The following is a 16,020-nucleotide window of genomic DNA, read 5'->3' as shown; positions in this document are numbered from 1 at the left end:
AGAATATCTGAGAGCGGTTCTCCATTCGAATGTTGGGCGAATATAGCGACTTGTTCTCAAAATTGCCTTGTTCGTAGCAGACATTCTTGAAAATTTCCACGAGAGTTGTATTAAAAGTTATGGTCTCGACCCCGCGTATTACTATATTCTTCCCTACTCCATGTGTTCCCTCCCGACGCCATGTTGAAGCATACGAATATTACTTTCGCATTGGTTACAGATATCGACATGATTTTATTTATCGAACGCGGAATATGCGGTGGTTATGTCAATATTCCAACAGATGCGCACATGCTAATAACAAATGCATGCAGTGGTACGATCCATCGAAATCTTCATCGTATCTGACGTACTTTGATGTACTTACGTACTTGTAAATAATTTCTACGGATGGGCAATGTATCAACCTTTGCCCTATGCAGATTTTCGATGGGTCGACGATGTATCTGATTTTGATATATCATCGATCGCGCTCGATTTACCTATAGGCTATATCTTTGAAATTGATCTCGAGTATCCGCAATGTGTTCACGATGCGCACACCAACCTATCGTTTTGCCCGATACACGACAAACCACCTGGTAAGCGGCAGGATAAACTGCTCGCAATCTTATATGATAAGAAGCGTTACCGCAACCTGCAGCAATGCACGCGACACGGATTTCGCGTTACAAAAGTACATCGAATATTACAGTTTTCGCAATCTCCATAGCTTCGCAATTATATCGAACTCAATACACAATTCCGAACACTCGCGAAAAATGCTTTGAAAAAAATTTATATAAATTAAGAGGATGCCGGAGCGACGGCCGAACTCCGACGGGTTAGCGCCCTCATCTAAGCGTAACTAAAATTATCGATAATACCGACCGAAATTATCGATAATATCAATAATTTTAGTTCCGCTGTTACCAATATTAATATTTCTGCATGTTTTATGCATATTTGAAAGAGAATTGTGTTCAATATGTTGAAATCGGACAACATCGTGTATTTCTACTGCTCTATTGCCTCGCACGCATATCTAAGCGTATCTAAGCGTATAGATAACAGTATAACATGTACACGTGTCTGCCTTTATTGCATATTTGAACACAATTGATGTTTTTTACAATACCCAGCACACGTAAATCGCCTCTGGGATATTTTTTACAATAACCAGCACACGTAAATCGCCTCTGGGATATTTTTTACAATAACCAGCACACGTAAATCGCCTCTGGGATATTTTTTACAATACCCAGCACACGTAAATCGCCTCTGGGATATTTTTTACAATAACCAGCACACGTAAATCACCTCTGGGATATTTTTTACAATACCCAGCACACGTAAATCGCCTCTGGGATATTTTTTACAATAACCAGCACACGTAAATCGCCTCTGAGATATTTTTTACAATACCCAGCACACGTAAATCGCCTCTGGGATATATTTTTAACCAGAACGCTCAAGCAAACCGCATCTGGTATGAAATATTTACAACCAATTCACGAAAAGATCACTTCTGGGATCAAATATTTCGGCAATATTTAGAGCGCACATGCAAACCGCATCTAGTATGAAATATTTACAACCAGTTCACGAAAAGATCGCTTCTGGGATCAAATATTTCGGCAATATTTACAGCGCACATGCAAACCGCATCTGGTATGAAATATTTACAACCAATTCACGAAAAGATCGCATGTAGATAATATATAACACACATAGTATGCTCGGATCAGAAAGAAGCGGACAGAGAAGAATGGGCAAAGAGAAAGAGGATATGAATGTAAATGAGCAAGTATCTATACAAGTGCCAAAAGTAAGAAAAAAAAGGAAATAGTTGGATCTTTCTCCGTAGCAATACTTTATACTCACTAATATTTAGCGACTGATGTGAATTATTAATCGATATATCATTGTACAGCCATTCTCTCGCTTACTCATTCCTATTCTCTCTCTCTCTCTCTCTCTTTCTTTTTTTTGACCATGTCTGTCTATTTCTTTATAACAAAAATACTATATGAGTACTAAATACTATGTGCATCATATACATATAATGTGTATGTTCATGTATTGTAGTAATTTTAAATTCTATTTAAAGATTTATTTTATGTTACAATTTTTTTATACAAAGGTCTTTATGTTGTTTTCTATTTAGGAATTGCTTTAAAGATATAATCAAAAAATAAAAAAAAACTTGAAATATTACATTTTTATATAATATTACGTTATCATACTTATATTTTTGTGTAAACTGCACGGAAAAAAAATTCAATTATATCTAGCGACATATTAGTATATAGTATACATTAAAACAATTCCTTCTAGAATTATGGTATATAAATATACTAACCTTTTGACCCTTATTCTTTTTAAAGAAAGACTGCGGGCAAAGCGAGGCAAGCGTTTCTCATTACATTTTCGCCCCATTATATGAACACACTATAATTACACAAACACAACACTCGTTTTTTAAATTCGACGCGTTATAACGCATTATAACGGTTGAGCACACTTTTGCGGTTATTTCTCGTTACGCGTATGTACACAACACGCGCGACTGAGACTGAGACTGAGTACTGCCGCGCACTGATGTTATCGCATGGCTGCGTGCGTGTGAATAGTACAGTCGCCTTATTCCCCGACACGTACATACATACTTAGATATATGCATGCTACAAATATCGCGTAATAATAAAAACAAATGCGCATATTTATAAACGAATATTCTGTAACCGAATAAAAAGTTATTTTCATATTGATTAAAATTAATTCGATACATAAAAACATTATTTATTAATATTTTACGACGTGTCATTTTAATCACAATAATGTAATTAATGCATTTAAATTATTTTCGGATATATAAAATGCGAAATACAGACATTTGATTTTCTATAGTAACATGACATATATATATATATATACAGGGTGTCCGGTGTCAACCGCATCACCGGTCATGTGCAGGTAGAGCAGGTGAAACCGAGAAGAAAAGTCCTGTACCAATTTTTTATATAACACTTAATAAAAGAGTTATTATTGAGTAAAGTCTGGCCAATCAGCGCCGATCTTTAGCCGGGCGCACGTCGGTGAACCGCGCGCCTGATAGTGTGCGCCGCTGCACACTTCACAGCGCGCGGCTCACTGACGTGCGCCCGGCTAAAGGTCGGCGCTGATTGGCCAGAATTTACTCAATAATAACTCTTTTATTAAGTGTTATAGAAAAAAAAGGTAAAGGACTTTTCTTCTCGATTTCATCTGCTCTACCAGTACACGACCGGTGATGCGATTGACGCCGGACACCCTGTATATATATACATATATAAATTTTATAATAATTTATATATATTAATCTAACGTGAAAGATTATAGATAAAGGGAGCCTCACGAGCGAGACTTCGGAACTCTTCGATATTTGTCGTCTCGCTTGCTCCTTCATTCTTTCTCGCTTTCGCTTTTGTCGACTCTCCAGCATCGCGCGGGGATCTTTCCTTATATAAACATCTTATAAAATAAAAACTGAAACTTTCATATTGTATTTTATTAGTATAAAAATAATTATAATGGATTAATGAGATTCTTGCGATTAAAATAACACCAAATATGACATAAATCGGATAATTTTAAATGAAATAAGTAATCATAATTTTAATAACATAATTGATTAAAAATAATCGGATTTATGTCATGTTTCGTGTCATTTTAATCGCAAGAATCTCATTAATCCATTATAATTATTTTTATACAGATGAAATGGAAAATACAAGTTTCACTTTTTATTTAGAAGATGTTTATATTTTGTAGATAAGGAAAGATCCCCGACGCTGAAGAGTCGACAAAAGCGAGAGCGAGAAAGAATGAAGGAGTAAGTGAGATGACAAACATGAAAGAGTTCCGAAGCCTCGCTCGCGTGACTCCTTTTATCTGTAATCTTTCACGTATATATGTCATCTTACTATAAAAAATAAAACTTTTGTATTTCGCATTTTATATATCTGAAACTAATTGTAATGGATTAATTACATTTTTGCGATTAAAATGACACCAAATACGATATAAATCCGATTATTTTAAATGAAATAAGTAATCATAATTTTAATAACATAACTGATTAAAAATTATCCGATTTATGTTTAGTATTATTTTAATCGCAAGAATCTCATTAATCTATTAAAATTATTTTGATATCGATAAAATACGAAAAACAGAAATTTTACGAACGATATGTAACCCGAGATATTATAGATAAAGAGAGCCTCGCGAACGAGACTTCGGAACTCTTTGATGTTTGTCATCTCTCTTGCTCCTCGTTCTTTATTATATTCTTTCATCCCCATTATTATATTCTTTTATTTCTTCGACTTTTATTCTTTCTATATTCTCGTCTTCCTACATAATAATACATTAATTTATTTGTCTTTATTTTATCCAACATAAATGAGATATTGTGTATGTCATAAATAGAAAAAGTATTTAATTATGTGTATTTTTGTGTGTACATGTGTTGTATTTAACACTATAGTTAAATAGAAAAAGAAAATAACTTTTGTATCTCATTTATGATGTATCAAAGAAACATAAATAAATAAATTTATTTATTTTCATGTAGGGAGACGAGAATAGAAAGAATAAAAATTGAGCAAATAAAAGAATATAATAATGGGAATAAAAGAATACAATATACAATAATGTACGAGCAGAAAGAAAGAGAGAGAGAGAGAGAGAGAGGCGCGAGTGAATGCGTAAGTGAATATGCGAGGAGCATGAGGCTAAGCGATATGTACTACATAGCGAGCGAGCGATTAGAAAGAGACAGAGCGTATGATCGAGAGAAAAAAGATACTGCAATAATGTTAGTGCGTACATGTATATTACTTTACACGCATGAAAGAGACAAAGGTTGTACGATTTTGTTTGTCCTTGTCATGTAAGATTGCAGCTCCGTCTATCACGACATCACGCAACTAATCTACTGCTCTGTTTTACTCTTGAGCCTCCATCTCGCACACACACATATGCACGAAAATTTTATTTTGCAAAATATTTTTTATAAAGCTTCTAAACTCACTTCTCTAAGTTCACTTATACTCTTTAATGAAATGCCGAGTGCGGAGTTTACTGATTAGGCACGTGTAGGTTACAAATTTGTTATATTAGGTAAATGTTGACGCAGAAGCCGATAACAAAACTGTAATTTTCTCATTTTTTTAACTTTTCATATGAAATGTTAAACTCCGCACTCCGTTATTATGTGTAGCTTAATTGTGGAAAAGGTTTTGTTGATATCTATAATCAAGAAAAAGATTTTGCAAAATAAAGAATATTCGCGTTCTGTCGGTAATCCGACATCCTCTTAAGTGTTTCATTTTAATTAGTGATATAGCGGTTTCCGTGTCGAACAATAAATTAATTTTTCTTTTCTTTGATTCTCGCATAGGTAAGGAGACTAATACCCGTATTCATAGTCCGTCCTTGAGGAATAAGGATTCCTTGTTCCTCGTTCCACGTTTCATAAACTTTCCTTGACCGAACAAGGAATTTTATTGGCTCCCTTATCTCAAGGAAGGTCACGAGCTTCCTTGAGGAGTGGATGCGATCTTTTTAGCAGACGATACGCAGAATATAATCAAATATAACCTCCAAAAGTTAGTTTCGTTACATTTGTGGTTTTGTGGTTATTTGTTGTCGCGCTCTCAAACTGAAAGTGTATAAAGGAAAAAGGGATAATGGACAATGAATTTTTAAATGATTCTGACGATGGATTTGAAGACGATAATCCAGAGAATTGGATTCTGTGGCGGATTCCGAAAAGATACATTCGCGATTGGAAAAATCCCGTGGAATTTTTTGAAGATACGAAAAAGTTTCATATGTATTATATGAAATTAGTTGCAGGCAGCATAAAACGGTGCTGCCTCCAGTCGGTCACTAAAAATCCCTAAAATATTCCTTCCTTCTGAAAGGGAGACTCGAGGTCCATCTATGAAACAAGGTGGGCTTGCAGATTCAAGGAATCCTTCATGGAGGCTTCCTCCGTCCTTAAAATAAGGAAGGACTATGAATACGGGTATAAGTCTAGTCCTGTATGCGAGGCATGCTTCACATATGTAACATGATATTCGATTGTGGGTCGTCGTTGCTTCGTTTCTTCCTTGTCTTCCTTATCACCACTGTGTGCAGTGTTAGCTCTCTTTTTCCCTTGCTCATTGCTCTAACGATTTTTATTTTCCGGTCGCGAATTATATTGTTTAGTTCGGCTAGATTGCTCTCTATTAGATCGTTCGTGTAATAACCAACATTCTTCGTGATCATGTCCGGATTTTTTGCAATAATTGCAATTTATTTATCGTATTTACGCGGGGTTGTCTATGGGGTTTTGGCAATGAAAATCGATTCGCGTATCGGTTGGTTCATCAATCTCGGCCGTAATGCCCGATTTTTCCGCATTTTTGACATTGCACGTTTATTTTATTTTCCCGTTTATAAGTCAGTGTGAAATTTATTTTGCTTCGCATACCGGTTGCGGGCGGTCCTTTAACCTTTTCTTCCGCGCTGGCCGTTGCTATTGCTTCTTGCAATGTAGCATATCCTCGCGATCGAACAATTGTTTTAGTTTTGTCTCGCAATCTTATTTGGAAATTCTCTAAGGCTTGCTGTTGTATTATTTCCATTATTGCGCGTTTATTATCTACTGTATGATGACGTCCTTCCATCATTGATTCCATCATAGTTCCATGGCTAATTTGTCCTGAATAAATCCTGAATTTTACGCGTTTGAAAATATAGCATCGCTCTGTCTTTTAATTTCGTGCATAATACTGCTCCTAATAGCGTTACTTCATCTAACGGGTCGATATGTTCTACTGCGTATGTAGTCACGATCAAAAATTCTTGTAGTTTATTTGGTGATCCGTCGAATTCCGGAATCATTCTACGAGTCTCTTTTAATGGTAAAAATCCGTGTCCTTTTCGATGTCGTACATCCTCGGGTATGGACTCATACGCGGTCTCGGTTCTTCCTCCCGGCGGAATTCTGTGCCCGTTGTTTTGTCGGGGTTGCGCTCCTCTAATTCTTAAATCGTATATCTCGGCATGCATACTTCTAATTTCCCGTCTCATTTCCTCTCTCATTTCCCGCAATATTTCCCTAAGGTCGCCGGCTGCTTCGTCCGTTTCTTTCTACGGTTTGTGTTGAACTCACGCGTTTTATTGTATCGCATTTCTAATTGCTTCTTCTTGTAATCGCTTAATTCCCTCATCGATATCTTCCGATACGATGGGTTGCGATGCGGAAGCGTTTGAGTTATACATGTCTCGAGTGCGATCGAATTCGACGGGGTCAAAGATACTCGAATGACGTTAGTAAGAATTCGCGGCGTGTGTGTTAGTCTACCAGACGCGCTTATTGATGATTCGACCTCAACATCTAGTTCTATATTATTCGCTATTAAACTGTTATCTAATTCGCCAAATGAAAATTCGCGTTCTATTACAACGTTTGCTCCGAGTTCTGGCTCGGACAAATTCTCGCCTGAATTTAATCCGATTAGAGTTTTTCGTACGTTATCGCGTATATGTTTCTACTGCTACTCTTATAGAGCTTACTGCGCTATTTCTAATGGCTCTATTCGCTGGTTCGATAAATAGCCACGATTTATTCGCTATGCTTTTTTGTTGTGTGCTTCGGTTTTCCGACATTCATGCGTTTACAAATTTTAATTGCTCGATTTACAATAATACGATAAGCAGCATTGTCTCTCGTTCGGTGTCAGTCGTCGGGCGTCGATCGTCGCGGGCCGTTGAAATAAGTCGGTGCGCCTTCTCAGGTTGCGCTTATCGTTATCTACCGGGTAACTCGAAGTTCCTGCTAGACTTCTATTTCCCTCGGTTGTAGGTGTCTGACGCAGTTATCCTTGATATCTCTCGTTCTGTCGATTCCACGGAATTTTTCTTCCTCATGATTATGGATCTTTGCCAGTGTTGATCTTGTTAAAGCTGGCGTATCCCATCGCTGCAACCAATTAATGTTGTGCCTTCAGCCGCTAAGAAAGAGATTTGTACGTAAAGGATTAGGATTCACGCTCGAAAAAAGACACTTCTGGGCGTAAGGTAGAAATTAGTATATTTTGCAAGATTCTGTACACTTTTCATTTATTCACGATTATAATAGTGGGGCGCGATATGTGCGGTACTTCGATAATCGCGATATATGCGATAATATTACTGAGCGAGCGAGCGAGCGATGTTAACGAGCTATATTACTGAGCTAGCTCGCGGTGCATCTCGCACTTCCCGAGCAGCACATAAACATTGGTCTTATATTGGATCTATGTTGATTGCCCAACGTTTATTATATCGGCCCAACGTTCCGAAATAACAATGGACCAATGTTGGCGGCGTCACGCTGGTTTACTGATGGCCAATGGTTGGTGAAATGTTGGATTTTGCATTTAGCCAATATTATACCAACAATTGAAAAATGATCCGATCGGACAAAAACATTGATCCAATATTGGGCATATGTCGACTGTCTAAATTGTAGATATTGGCCCAACGATTTCAAATGATAATGGACCAACATTATCTGCATTGCAATAAATATATAATTTTTAGCTAATATTAATTTCAAAAACCACAGATCCCAAGAATAAAATGGATATCAATAAATTTTTACCTACAACTGTTAATTACATCCATATAAATCACATAGATTTTAACTCATTACAAGAATTCCAAGAATTATATAAATAACATGCCATTACTAACATAATTATGCAATTATAAACAGATATAAATAAAAATATATTGGTGTCCATTTTATTTTTGTGATGTATGGTTAATGAAAATAATATTAGTTAAACATCGTATACTTATTGATTAGAAATTGTCGACTAATTAAACCTCAATAATGGAAAGATCATAAGCAACAAATCAAAATAAATCAATTTTTGTAATAGAATTATGACATGTCTGAAATTCGGATATAGAGGTTGTCTTTATTATATAATATATGCAATAAAATAAACAGTTCTATAATTAAATGTTTTAATTCTAAGACTGAACAATACATAATTTAGAATATATCTGAACAAAATAATATAATTTTTATTGTAATATAATTTGGTATAAAATATTGTTTATTATATTTATATAAAATATTGTTATACTATACTATAAATATTGTTATATTATATTATTTATATATATGTTAAGATCAGTCTTTATTTTTCAAAATAAAACGTTATATATGAACAATTTAACTTCTAAGTTTAGCAGGAACTTTTATAATTGCACAGTTATAAATTATCTTAAAAAAAAAACTAACTATATCAAACATAAATGCAATTGATATATTACTGACTAGCAATATTAATATTCCTAACAGTAAATAATAATGTCACAAAGTAAAGTACTATATTGTACATAATAATAGCAGCAAAATATATCATTTTTATCAAGAGCAAAGTAAAAAATCATATTGATGTCCTGAAAGTAATTTAATATAAAGTAATTTAAAATAAAGTAATATAATATCTGTAAAAAGCAATCATTTTCCATGATTAACTTTATGGCAAATCTAAAATTAAATGAAAAAGTTGGAAATTTTCCATGGAAAGAGAAAGCATAACAAAATTTAATTCTTAACTCGTGTAATTTTCTGATTGTGATTCATCAATCTAATTGTTATTTATAGTTTCCTTCCTCCTGTTTCGACCACCATCTCGATCCATTGCATAACGTAACCAAGATTTAATTGTTTCTTCGGTTATCTTATAAGAGGTTTCTTGATTAGTGCTTGCGAATCCTATAAAGATGCGGATAAGAAAACTCAATTTTACAATATGAAAATTGCATCACAATTTATTTTCAAGAATCGTAATTGTAGGCTTACTAAGAATGAGTTGGCATACGGCATCAAAAGATTGAAGACTTGTTTTCGCTCCTCTTCCTGCCCAGTTTAATTTTTGTGCTAATTCATTAAGAACAATCCTTCTGAGAATTCTCCGTGTGTGATCCGCTTGCGAAGTTCTTCCAAGGCGGCGAAAATGATTTACCTAAGAACAAAAATAAAATCATCTTTAATTTTTTAGCTAATTTTCTTTGAAGATAGCCATGAATAACGGAAAAGTTTTCGTTTTTCTTATAACGAAATGCAAACAGTTTAGAAAAACAAAACATAAAGGTTTTACAATTTTAAGAAAGAACAACATAAATCAACATATATAATTGATGCTTACGTAAAGTGCAAAGACAGATTTTTGTTTCAGAAGTTCATTGAAAGTTGAAAGATTTCTCAGTGATAAGGCAGGTATAAGAGTCTCTGTTTTCTCAGGTAACTTTTCTTCTGTAACGTTGTCTGAACAGTTTGTTTTTTATACATTTGATGTCTTTTTTTATGCTACCTATGTCATACTTAATATCTTCAAATGTAATAACAAATTTTGTGATTTGACCTGAAAGCATGTTTGATTATTAGCATTTTAATGTTTGTAATAGTAAGTATTGATTTTCTCCTGAACAATAGTAAAAGCTTATTTTACCTTCAGATAAACTTGTATTCGCTCGCGGTTCTGACGTTGTTGCTACTCTTGCCGCTGTCTTAAGTACAGAAGAATGCGAACTCATTTCTTTATCGATATCTATAAACATAAGTCAGAGGTTATCAAAATATTCTATAATTTACTAAAAACATTTGTGTTATGTAATTTACTTTGGATATTATCATTACTAGTCGGTAATTTAATAGGTTCTGGTTCAGGTAAAGGTTTGCTTTTTTTTCGACATTGAAACTTGTTCTTTGAAATAAAATTTCGATTTCTATCTATCTTATCATCATTTTCACTGGATAAAGATGCTTCATCAGATGATATTTCAGATGCAGATTTTGATGCATAACGCTGATTTGGAAAACGTTTTCTTTTATTTATTTTGTTTTCGATTACCTCCGTGCCTGTTTGAATTTCATCAGTATCTAAATACTGATATCCATCTTTTTTTGATTTAGCTTTTGTTAAGAGATCTATAAATTATACTAATTAGTTTCATATCAAACTGAGCTTTCAATTCCCGTGAGAAAAGAGATAATAAAATAAAAGTCAAATTTAAATTTTGAAAATATGTTAACAGTTATTATTAAAAGTCTATTTTAAAAAAACATTAACCTGTTTGATACAAAACTCGACATGAATGTGTTTTCCAACATGATTTTGGTGTTTCGAAAGTTGTAACTGCCTTCCAAAATCGAGTTCCTTTATATTGAGGATAGAATGTTTTATGATTTCCATCAGTTAACCAGGAAGTTGGTATCACTTCACAACTTTCTTCGTCAGGAAAATCCACTACAGAAAACATTTTTATCTATAAATAAAAAGAAAACATAAATATTAAAATATTATATAATTGTAGATATTATAACAAGAAAGATATAATCTTATACCTTTCTTTTTTTACGGTGTATGCAGAAGAGGAAGACATATCGAGAAAAGAGACTGTTTCAAAAGAACATTTTTACAGAAAACAGAGCTGATATTCATCAAACTTCATATTGTTTGGATAGCGATGAAACTTTAAATATTTTCAAAAGTGATGAAGAACACGGATAACTGTACATATCTTCTATTTGCAAATATTTTAATCCAATAATATATATATCCTTATTCAATTCGACAAAATTGTAAATTACTACAATGTTATTGTCTTTCATGCTGACACAGTTATTCCCGGAAAACGTTGATAAAGTGATGGCAGTGCTTTTCACCTTCCTGAATTGTTGTACATGACAAGGAAAATCAGTCAGAGGTCCATCTGAATGCCTTGAATTTAATACAACATGATAGCGAAATTTTTTATCTTTTGTGTAATCATGTAATAGTTTTTTGTTTTCTGCAACTAATACATGTGAGCTCTCTGACAGCCTTTTCACTATTTGCTGTAATGGTTGATTAGAAGTTCTCTTTAACTGAAAAAGAAAGGACTCAAAAGGGAAAGCACTAAATGAGTCAAGAATGCCATATTTCTTTGCATCAGCTGTTAAATGTGTTAAACAATGAACATTATAAACAACTGTGTCAGCACCATATAATTTAGACCAGTGATTAACAAAGGATCTCAACAAATCGGAAGCAAAATTAAGATAATGTACAATTAAACTCGTACTACATAAGATAGTGGAAGCTACATGTAGTAACAAAAAATGTTTATAAATTGCGAAAGGAACATTGTTATTTAAAACAACTATTCCAGAATACAAAAGGAATTGCCGAAATTCTGATGCTTTCCAATATGCAATTTCCTTTAAGCTACGTGGTTTCCTTTGAAACTCAATTGGGAAATGCATTCTCTGAGCAATTAATTCATTGGAGATGCAGTGAATAGAATTAGTTGATAATCTAACACGTAGATCTCATTTTAATAACATAATTAGAAGCTTACGCATGCATCCAAGATTAACCAAATGCATGTAATCCAAAGGAATTTGGGAAACTAACCCAATATTTAATTCTGACAGAGGAGATATTGACTTATGATGATCTGGATCTGACATTGAAGCAAAACTTTCATCAGTACGTAATGGTGCATTTTGTAATGGAAATGTCATTCTATGATTTATATATACACCTTCTTGTTCACATCGGTCACAACCTGAATATGCATTAAATAACTTGCAACATTTGATCATACAACGTGCTGGAGTGTCACAGATAAAAGCTCTGATTACAACTTTAAATTCCATTTGACTTCTGTCATGGAAAAATCCATTTTCACATAATTTTTTGAGTTCTGGTACGAAGTCTTCAAAATAATCAGTAATTGGTTCTGGCTTACTTTCACCAAGAAACAAAGAAACTAAAAATGGCTCATACTGATATTGTTTATCAATAACATAGCAAAGTATTGGCCAAAATTGCTTCGAGGAACTTTTATATATAGATATTCCATCAACATTAAAAGTCAATTGAATAGTGTCGCCATAATATTTATGCTTCATTTGTAAATTGGGAATGATACCGATATAATGCAAATCACCACTACTGCCTAACTTTCTTACAAGTGTTGTCCTACTTGTTTTTAATAGGGTACGTGCATCTCTGGGAAGATTTTCAATATTTGTGTGTACTTTCAGAATTTTTAATAACTTGTTTATCGATGAATGCTTAATATTTTCTTTGATGCACCATTTTTGTATTTCACTTTTTATAGATGTATCACTATTACTCTGTGACATATTGTCATTTGAAAATGATGCAAACTCATTATCGAAATTATTATTAAGATTTTCACAATAATCATTAGTATCATCAGAATCATTTTTTAAATCATTCACACAATTTTCATATAAATGATAATTATTACTATCTATATTTTCATTATTATTATCAATCAATTGATAGAAATCGTTTGTGTTATTTCTTTGATAAGTGACATCTTTTAAATATGATTCCATTGCAATTTTTACTCCCTCGCTATCTTCCTTTAAAAATTTTTTCATATGGACTTTGACCCTTTTCTTAATTTCTCTATACTTCCGGGCTCTGTGTGCCATTTTTAGTTCTACAATAAAAATAGATAATCAATTAGAAATTACGTGATATTAATTATGAATATGCATCATATTCAGATGATAATACATATAGGATAATAATAACTATAACAATGACACATCTATTAGAAATTGCCAAAGAAAAGATTAGAAGAATATAGAAATACTATAATAAAAAATTATTAATAATTATTTATAATTATTAATAATTTTTTACTAATAATTAAGTACTTCAAGTATTTCAGAAAAGTCGACGAAATTATTGAACGATTTTATACTGACTATATTTTTGATGCTACGTTTAACTTCCTAATATAATTTTCTGCCAAGCAAACACGATTATTTTAGGTTAAGAATTACTTTCCGTTGTTAACTATCAGTAAATACCATAAATATCTTTATACAAACAAATAAAAATGTTACTCACTTGTAATCCAAACAAGAGCACAATTCTTCTTTTTCTTATTTTAATTATTAAACGTCCATCCTCGTCTAAATTGTTTGAAATGCAATACCACGCACTAACACAAGCACCCATAAAACGATCCGAATGGCGGTTGCGATGTACGCGGTACGCGGCCCCGTCAAAACAAAGATGAAGGGATATGCATGCAAAGAGGAGCCATGTCTGTGTGCGCTCAGCGCCACTCATGTATCAAAGAAATTTCTTAAATATGCATATATATCATCCTTGAGAAAAATTATTAGCTGGTTGGTCTAACGTCGGCTAAACGTCATTCAACAAACGGTTGGTCTAACGTCGGCTAAACGTCATTCAACAAACGGTTGGTATTGCGTCGTCAATCGATTAATAATGTATACTAAAATAGTTAAAAATACTGCAGACAGATTTTAAAATAGTTAAAATTTACAAAGAAATACAACAATGTCTTTTCATTCGTATCAAATAAATAAAAAAAAAGCTGTCTAACTGATTCATCGGATTGTAGCATTTTAACAATGTCGGTCCAACATTGTTTTCCCAACTGCCGATGCTTCCGATTAAAAGCCAACCGTTGGTCAACCAATATGTGCTGCTCGGGTTATTATATATCTTAATTAATTAGGTCGTTGCTTAGAGAGGAGTGTGGTCTCCCTGACCGGGAGCGTCCCGCTTGACCACGTTGATATTAACCACGGTCCCGATCGACCACGTTGCGATTGACCACGTTGATGTCAACCACGTTTATATTGACCACGGTCCTGTTTGACCACAGTCCCGATTTGACAACAGTTCAAATTAACCACGGACCCGATTGACCACGTTGATATTGATCACGGTCCCGTTTGACCACGTTAATATTTACCACGTTGAAATTAACTACGTTGATCTTGACCACGTTGACATTGACCACAGTCCCGATTGACCACGTCGATATTGATTACGGTCCCGATTGATCACGTTGATATTGATCACGGTCCCGATTGATCACGTTGATATTGATCACGGTCCCGATTGACCACATTGATATTGACCACGGTCCCGCTTGACCACGTTGAGATTAACCATGCGTCGCTTTTGACCGTGTTGCGATTGACCACGTTGATATTAACCACGTTAATATTGATCATGGTCCAGATTGATCACATTCATAATGATGACGGTCCCGATTGACCATGGATCAATATATGTCGTTACTAGGGCATGTACTTTGCAAGTTGTAAAGCGAGGTCCATCGTGCCTGACTGACGGAGGGGGTGCGGGACGGATTGTCCCGATTGCGCACATTATCGATCGGAACTGTGTCCGATCGGGCCTGTGTCCGATTGCAACCATATGGGTCCGATCGGTATTGTGTCTGATTGGGTCTGTGTCCGATCGGGCCTGTGTCCGATCAGGCCTGTGTTCGATTGCAACCATATGTGTCCGACCGAACCTGTGTCCGATTGGATCTGTGTCCGATTTAGAAATATTGTCGTGTCCGATCGGTAATGTGTTCGATTGCAACCATATGTGTCCGACCGAACCTGTGTCCGATTGGGTCTGTGTCCGATTGGGTCTGTGTCCGATTGGGTCTGTGTCCGATTGGGTCTGTGTCCGATTGGGTCTGTGTCCGATTTAGAAATATTGTCGTGTCCGATCGGTAATGTGCGCAAGAGACTCACTCGTGCGGGAGGGGGGTCGAAGGCCCCCTTGCACCCTCCCGCATGTGTGTTTGAGTTTGTATTACATGGTTTTTCAATCGGGATCGTTGTCAATATAAACATGATTAATCGGGACCGTAGTCAATATTAACGTGGTCAATATTAACGTGTTCAATATTAACGTGGTCAATATTAACATGGTCAATAATAACGTGGTCAATATCAACGTGGTCAATCGGGACCGTAATCAATATCAACGTAGTCAATCGGGACCGTGGTCAATGTCAACGTGGCCAATATCAACGTGGTTAAATGCAACGTGGTAAATATTAAAATGGTCAATCGGGACCGTGGTCAATTGGGTCCGTGGTCAATTTGAACCGTGGTCTCGATTGACCATGATCAAT

General features: G+C 34.6%; 1 pseudogene; it reads right to left on the bottom strand.

Annotated features, from left to right (window-relative positions):
- Positions 1 to 9,191: 9,191 nt before the first annotated feature.
- LOC138942928 (uncharacterized) lies at positions 9,192 to 14,418 on the bottom strand (annotated as a pseudogene).
- Positions 14,419 to 16,020: the final 1,602 nt, after the last annotated feature.

The sequence above is a fragment of the Polyergus mexicanus genome, unplaced genomic scaffold, assembly GCF_030449975.1.
Source record: "Polyergus mexicanus isolate NDT 795.1 unplaced genomic scaffold, iyPolMexi1.0 SCAF_24, whole genome shotgun sequence".
In the NCBI taxonomy this organism is placed as follows: domain Eukaryota; kingdom Metazoa; phylum Arthropoda; class Insecta; order Hymenoptera; family Formicidae; genus Polyergus; species Polyergus mexicanus.
Note: the sequence above shows the minus strand (reverse complement) of the source record. Positions and strands in the feature narration are given on the sequence as shown.